Source organism: Elgaria multicarinata, chromosome 4, assembly GCF_023053635.1.
Source record: "Elgaria multicarinata webbii isolate HBS135686 ecotype San Diego chromosome 4, rElgMul1.1.pri, whole genome shotgun sequence".
Classification (NCBI taxonomy): Eukaryota; Metazoa; Chordata; class Lepidosauria; order Squamata; family Anguidae; genus Elgaria; species Elgaria multicarinata.
In genome coordinates this window covers 32,953,545-32,961,647 of record NC_086174.1, presented here as the reverse complement: position 1 = coordinate 32,961,647, position 8,103 = coordinate 32,953,545, and the positions used below count along the sequence as shown (strand labels likewise).

Below are 8,103 nucleotides of genomic sequence, written 5' to 3'. Positions count from 1 at the left end.
CGCACACGAATGGCCCTCTACACTCCCCCGCTCCACACACGTGTAAACCGGAGTGACTCCGGCGCGGCGCCTTCCGCGAAACGAGCAAGGCGATCCGTGCGTAGATGGAGCCGTTCAGGCGGAAGGAGGCGTTTGCGGCTTTTCGAGGCCCCGATTCTCCCTCCTCCCCCGGGTTCCGTTCTCCTCCCTTGGCATCTGTTCTGCCCTTCTTGGGCGAGTCGCACTGAAAAGGCATCATCCTTGGCGAGGGCTTGAGGAGCAGCCCCTCGCCAGGTCCACTCCTCCTTTTCAGTGCGCTCTTTCAGTGTGTGTATGTAAAAAAAAAAAAAAAAGAGGGACGGGGGGGGGGGGTGGAGAAAAAGAAAGAAAGATCCCAAGTCAAGTCCCCGACGTCTCCTGCCCTGCAGTGGCCGCTCCGCATTCCTGGCATTCCTGGGCTGTGACTCCGAGGTCGGCGACGGCTGCTCCTCCAAGCAGCTCCACATTACCAGAGAGAGAGAAAGAGCAACGCAGGCACACGCACGCTGCTCGCCCCATCGCCGCCGCCTCCTGCCCTCCGCGCTTTATAATCTACACAACAATCCCCTCCCTCGTTTTCTTTTTCTCCACCCTCCTGGCTCCCCCCACACCTCCCTTCCTGAATTGTATGCCTCCTCTCGAAACTTTTCCAAACTTTCCCCGGAGTCACAGGGACGCACAAGTGCATTTCTTAGGAAAGGAGGAGTAGGAGGAGTCGGTTTTTTCTCCCCCCCCCTTCTCTGCTACCCCCAACAAAACTTTGCCCCCGCCCCACCCCGATCCTCTCTTCTCTCCCATTCCGCCCCCTCCCTCCCCAATTAATTTTTGCAGCGATCTGAGTTCTCTTAGCTTAAACTTTCTTTCCCTTCTGTTTGGATTCTTTGGTTAAGACGGAAACTTCGTCCATCCGTTGCTGGTAAACTTCCTCGGGGATTGATTGATTTTTTTAAAATAAAAGCCTGCGGTCTCCCCACCCTGCTTGCGGGGAGTGGGACACCAAAGAGACCCCAGCGTACGTGGCTCCTTTGGAGAGAAGCGCCTGCTTTTGGGGGACCCAAAGGCATGTGAAACAGGTAAGCACAGCAGATGCAACAGTTGGGGGTGGCTGGGTGTCGGAATTTGCTTGAAGTTTCTGAGTTTAGAGTTGGGGGGGGGTCACACTTGTTGGGGAAGCAGGTCTGCAATCTATCATGTCATAAGACTACTTAGGGTGTGTGTTTTGCAATATTATTATTATTATTATTATTATTATTATTATTATTATTATTATTATTATTATTTGCCTATAATGTAGGATCGGTTAACGTGCAGTTGCTGAGACGAGGTTGTCGTTCTGCTTTCCGGAAACATAATTTTAGATCGGCTTGGTTGATGTGCAGGTTTTGGAAGGGAGGGTTGAAAATGAAGGGCCTTTTGAAAGAAGTGATCTTGGCGAGATCCTTCTTCTGTAATCTATGCCCTTGCTGCTGCTGCTGTTTAAAAGCCTGTTTCTGCTCCTGAACCCTGCAGTGTGCAGCTTCTCTGCTTCAACTTTCAGCCTGCTACCCTTCCACTCTCTGTTGGGTGGATTTATCTCCTTGCTCTTTGTTAGCTACCAGTCAAGTCTATACTGGTCATCCATCTCTGGCAAGCGCTGTGACAAGACGTAAGGAATGTAGCAGTGGCGTTCGCTTCACTTTTCCTTGCTTGATAAAATCCATTAATCTCCAACAAAGTTTTCCAAAAGCTCTCTTTGAAGGCATGAGTCATTCCACCTACAAAATATGGGTGTGTGTATGTGTGCGAGCAAAATAGGTGTGTGTATGTGTGTGCTTAAAGATTGTAAAATGGGATGAGGTTTGCTGGTTTTGAACTTTGTGGGCAAAGGGCCCTTTTGATTACAAGCCTCTTTCTGTGCAGTCTCCGGTGATGTACATAATGAAAGGTGTTGCAAATAACCAAGGGAAGGTAACGAATATGGCAAGTCTTGCTTAAAGGGTTTGTTCCTTCCCTTCTCCTTTGTGATGTCTTTCATTGCTGTGAAATGTGCATGGTGAAAGTTCATGCAATATGAAGGCTGTATTTTTTTAAAACAAACAAAACCAATGTTTTCTGATAGGTCAGCCTTCCCCAACCTGGTGCCCTCCAGCCGTGTTGGACTACAACTCCCATACTTGGTTGCTTGCATGTGCTGGCTGGGGGGTTATGGGAGTTGTAGTCCAACACATCAGGAGGGCACCAGTTTGGGAAAGCTGTTATGAAATTGAATGCACAAAGTGTATAAGTTCTAAGCTAGTGTGTTTGAGCTCACAAGCAATTGAGAACGCATGAAGAACCTTGCTGTATTGGTTCAAGGAATCCATCTAAGGCAGTAGTGTTCAACTGGTGAGTCACAACCCAAAAGTGGGTCCTCAGATTAGTCCAGATTGGTCATGATAAAGCTGTTGCAATGTTGGGCATAGAGAAAATTGTGAAAGTGGGTCCTATGTTGCAGGTTGGAGAGTCCAAGGTGGGTCTGGACCAGTTGAAGACCCTGGTCTAAGGTCAAAAACCTGTTTCCAAATGTGGCCAGCAACATATCTTTGGGGGATGTCCCCAAACATAGTGTGAAGGCAACAGCCCTTATTCTTTGTTGCCTGCAGTTCCATAGATTTCATAAGAGCATGCTGGATCAGACCAAGGGTCCATCTAGTCCAGCACTCTGTTCACACAGTGGCCAACCAACCAGGGTCTCACAAGTAGTACACGCTGCAGCAGTTTATTTGCTTGTTGGAGTGTAGTTTCCCAAAAGTTGTATAGCTAATTTATAGCATCAATAACTCCACCTCCTGTTGTTCCCAGTGGATATGAGAGGTGGTTCCCACTGGATTCTGCCCATGCTAAGATGGGAGCAAATAGCATGGAAAGGATATATTAATCCGGTTTTCTTCCTTGTCCTGTACTAGAGCTCAAGGAAAATACCATTCTCTTGTTTCGTTACTATTCGGCTGGTTCACACGTTCAGGTGTGTCACTGGATTGTTCTGCGCTTGACTATTCTACATTAGATGACAGGCCGATGGATGTGTGAACTGATTCCCATAAAAAGTCCAAGGTGATGTGGAAGCTCTCTATTATTTTGACTCACGATTTTCCATAGAATCATTATTCAATAGTAGTCCTCAAAGGATGGGCCAGGGCCTAATCTACACCAAGCAGGATATTGCACTATGAAAGTCGTATATAAAAGGCAGGAGCCACACCAAGCAGGATATAGTGGTATGGAAGTGGTATATGTCATTTAGCCCATATCGCTATAAAGCAGTAGTGTGGCTCCTGCCTTTTATATACTGCTTTCATAGTGCAATATTCTGCTTGGTGTAGATTAGGCCCAGATATGTGTGAACCAGCCCATTATAACTGCCCAAAATAGAATACTGGACTTTGGGGTTTCCCACAACTAAAATTAGCATTGTGTCTATCTTGCTGGCTCTTGAATTTTGGATATTATTATTATTATTAATTATTTATTTATTTATATAGCACCATCAATGTACATGGTGCTGTACAGAGTAAAACAGTAAATAGCAAGACCCTGCCGCATAGGCTTACATTCTAATAAAACCATAATAAAACAATAAGGAGGGGAAGAGAATGCAAACAGGCACAGGGTAGGGTAAACAGGCACTGGGTAGGGTAAAACTAACAGTATAAAGTCAGAACAAAATCAAGTTTTAAAAGCTTTAGGAAAAAGAAAAGTTTTTAGCTGAGCTTTAAAAGCTGCAGTTGAACTTGTAGTTCTCAAATGTTCTGGAAGAGCATTCCAGGCGTAAGGGGCAGCAGAAGAAAATGGACGAAGCCGAGCAAGGGAAGTAGAGACCCTTGGGCAGGCGAGAAACATGGCATCAGAGGAGCGAAGAGCACGAGCGGGGCGATATGCATGTGAACATATGAAGAGCCATGTTGGGTCAGACCGAGGGTCCATCTAGTCCAGTACTTGGTTCACATGGTGGCCAACCAGCTGTCCACAAGGGAACCACAAGCAGGACATAGTGCAACAGCACCCTCCCACCCATGTTCCCCAGCAACTAGTGTATGCAGGCTTACTGCCTCGGATACCGGAGGTTGCACTTAGCCATCAGAACTAGTAGCCATTGATAGCCTTCTCTTCCAGGAATTTATCCAACCCCCTTTTAAAGCCATCCAAATTGCTGGCTATTACCGCATCTTGTGGTAGTGAATTCCAGAGTTTAACTAGTGAGTTTAACTATGTGGGTCGTAGGTATGGTGGAGCTCCCTGCCGCTACTTGCAGGGGTGTTTTTCAGGGTGGTCCAGTTTGTGACTCTTCCTGAAGTTGGATATCATGTATTCCTGCATTATTGAGGAATTGCAGCACTATGGTGGTGAGGATGATGGTGGAATTCTGGGTGCAAATGAAAAGGTGTTGGTGGTGCCTGGCAAACAAACGGCTGGGATCAGGAATGTTTTGCAGACAAATTTAGACTATTTTCTGGAGAGCTGTGAAAAATGCATTCATCTGTATTTATCATAGCTCCTAGAAGAAGCTCTTTTTTGTCTTGAGCGCATGAATCTACCTGCCCCATATGCAGTGTAAGACCAGCACATCTCCGAGGACATGTGTAGTAGGTTACCCTAATGAAGATGATAATTATTAGTGATGGTGAAAGAGGTGGGTAGCCTAGTTCACAATTCTGTTAAGCAGAAAGATTCAATTCAGTTTTAATATACATGTCGCCAGGTTAACCAAAGTTTAGAGTCCCACTGAACTTCTGAGTAAACATTCACAGGATTGTGTTGCATGCCATTTAATCATATGTCTTTTCATGAGTTAAATCTACATAGATCTGCATGTGAATAAACCAATAGTTTTGGAGTAAAGCACATCTCTTCCTTAATTGTAGATGATATGTGTAATGTGTTGCCTGCTTAATTGGAATCACCTCTTTGCCAATCAAAACATTTAAAATGGATAAAAATACAAGTGGGGTCCTGCGATAAATATTGCAGTCTGGATGCCAGGATTCCAGAAACCTCTTCACTTAACCCACCTAGTAGCCCAGTATTCCTTTCTTTCCCTTGAGTAGGCAGTCAGCATTGGCATATATTGTGTTATTTCCCGCTCCATTTGGGTGGGGTGGACACACATGCCCAATCTAAGCTACGTTAAATTTTTGGAACTCTCTGTTGATTTCTATGGGCAGCTCTTTGTTCTGTCCCATGGGACATTTTTGAGAAGCTGGTCAGTATGAACCAGGAAATGACCTAAGCTGACTATATGATGGTTCTTTATATATCTATGTGCCTCACCCTCTCTCTCTCTCTCTCTCTCTCTCTCTCTCTCTCCTTCCCTACCTTGCTGTAATTTGTTTTTCTTCTTAGTCACTCAACATTCTGTGCCACTGAGTTCTTGTTGGGATGTTTTGGGTCTACCCCCTTGCATAGGGTGATTTTTCCTAAAGCTTTTTTGAGCACCCACAGAACTTGGAGTTATCCCGAGTTTGTTGATACCTGTATCTTGTCCGTGGGTAGTACAGTTTTGGCTTCCTAGGCACAAGCACAGAAAGAAAGAATGATCACCAAATAATCAGCAAAATGCTGCAGTCCTAGCAGTTTCGTTTTAACATTTCATTTAACGTTAATTTTTGTGAACCGCCCAGAGAGCTCTGGCTATTGGGCGGTATAGAAATGTAATAAATAAATAAATAATAAATAATAAACATATTTACTGGGATGCAAGTCTAGCTAAAAACAGTTAAAGCTGCAGGAGCTATACTAGAGTGACCAGATACAAAAGAGGGCAGGGCTCATGCAGCTTTAACTGTTGTGATGAAGAGGGAATTTCACCAGGTGCTGCATGCATACAAATGACACTGGCTGAAATTCCCTTCTCTATACAATTGTTAAAGATACAGATATTCCTGTCCTCCTTTCCATATAGTCACCCTACATCTAACAAATGTTAGAGGCCTTTCACAACACTGCAGTCGCAATAATTATGTGGGACGGGGGGGTGGGGGAGGGAAATGGTCATGTGAATCCATCCTTTAGAGGAACATCTAGAGAAGGAAAGTACAGTCATCTGGCAGTGCTTGTTGATCAAGGAAGCTGTATACCCTGATGAAATATTGTTTAGCTGCAGAATTGAATATGAAATCTCACTTTCATGAAGTTCTATGAAGTGGGTCCATTTTCACCATCACTAGGAAGCTGGAGAATGATTACTGTTGTTGAAATACATACTAATACAGGACAAAATATAGGACGAAATCCAAACATAGTCCCACTTGTGCAATAGGAGTTTCCTTCCCCTTGCAGACCCTTCTGTCATGGCTCCAATGGACAAGTCTTCCTCAGAAGAGCTTTCAGCAACTGCAAAGCTTAGGACCCACCAGGGTCAGAAGGCCTGGAGGAACCTGTGAGCTCAGTAATGCCCACCCAGGATTTACCCCTGCAGGAGGAGGGGGGATCTTCTTTGAAGTCAGAAGAAGAGAGACCCCTAAGCCCTGTAGAGTGGCATAGATTGAAGAGGCAGGCCGGAGTCCTCCAGGTCAGAGTCCTCAAGCCCAGAAGAAGTTCCCGGCTGCAGTAGATGACTCCTTGGCAATAAGGGGGCTCCTCAAGAGGAGACTCTTTCCAGAAGCTACTAATAAGCCTCAGCTGGATCCTGGGAGAAGATCTGACAGCCTCTGCTTAAGAACAGCAATTAGCTGGAAGAGTTGCTGGAAATAGCACTTGTCCTACTGTTGTGGGTCCCTAGCTCTCCGTTGGGCTGAACCCCTCACGAATACCTCCAGACCGCATTTTGACTACATTTTTCATTTGAACCTCGTGGACTGTGTGCCTTACCTAACTCCCCCCTGGACTGAATCTGAATCCAACCTTGTGGATGGTCTATTGACTGTTCTTCCTGCTTGAACCCGGTTTGCTGCAGTGCCTTGCTCCTCTTGCTGGCTGCCTTGTCTCTGTTCTCTAACCTCTATGGAGCTCCCAAAGATCTCTCAGTTATTGACCTTCATTTGTTAATCAAGCCTGAACCTTGGGAAAGCAAGACAGCTTTGCATTCCCCTTAAATCTGCTCCGGAGGGTCCCCCAATCCTCTGGACAAGACGTGATGTGCGCATGAGATTGTAAGGGCAGGGGAAATTTGATTCACCCGCTGTGTCCATTCCACAGGGGGAAGGACACCATTGGATATGACCTTTAGAAATGTAATAGAGAATGCTCAGGATCTGTATGGAATTTGGTTACGATGAGGACCTTTTGGAGTGGGTTAAATGACCAGCTACCCATCAACCATTTTGTTTTTCCAGTGCCATATATAATGATTGGTATGGACTTACTTGGTTTCATCTTAGTCTTATACTAAAGCCAGATTTTTTTGGTAGTTTCATTATATGTATACTTTTACTGTTATTTATGTGCGCAACGTATTTTCTTGATGGATTAATTTTTTGTTTTGTTACGAAAGTAATAAAGGTGTCAACAGAATTTTTAATCACAGTTGAACTATGCAAGAGACATTACATAGAACGCCTAATAGGCATGTTATGTCTTAGGAGAGATACATTGAATGTTGTTGGAGCTTTTATAAATGATGATTGATGATCTGTAATTTACAATTACAACTTCTTTGAAGGGTCTATTCTTTGGTTTTTATGCATATTTTTACTGACAGCTTAGAAGCATTAAAGATAAAAAAATAGCATTCTTCAGGGCAGTGTGGTAGGTCTATAATAGGGGGGCAACTTGTGGGCCTCCAGATGTTTGAGCCCACAACTCCCATGATGCTTCACCATTGGCTATGCTGATGGGTGTTTTAGACTAAAACATGTGGAGGGCCACAAATTGCCCAACCCTGGTCTAGACTAAGACTGGCAATAGGCAGTTCTCCCGGCTTCTCCCATAAGTAACATATATCATTTGGGAGTAGTAGAAGCAGAATTTCCCTCAGGTTGCTATATATTATTTGTGACACATACCCTTTATGTTGCTTGGCCTTCTACGATAAAAGAGCTGTTCTGAATGGTGGTTGCCATTTTTCTGGGGGTGGGACCTGTTTGGTGTTTAGAGAGTTATCTATGTAAATGTTGATTTGATGAAATCTTG

General features: G+C 44.7%; 1 protein-coding gene across 1 annotated transcript in view; it reads left to right on the top strand.

The window, feature by feature from the left end:
- Positions 1 to 1,012: 1,012 nt before the first annotated feature.
- The window catches only part of PTPN14 (protein tyrosine phosphatase non-receptor type 14), a 156,002-nt gene continuing 148,911 nt past the window's right edge, over positions 1,013 to 8,103 (top strand). Inside the window, exon 1 of the mRNA XM_063124044.1 lies at positions 1,013 to 1,091. The gene's annotated coding sequence lies outside the window, so the exon portion shown is untranslated. The remainder of the gene's footprint in view (positions 1,092 to 8,103) is intronic.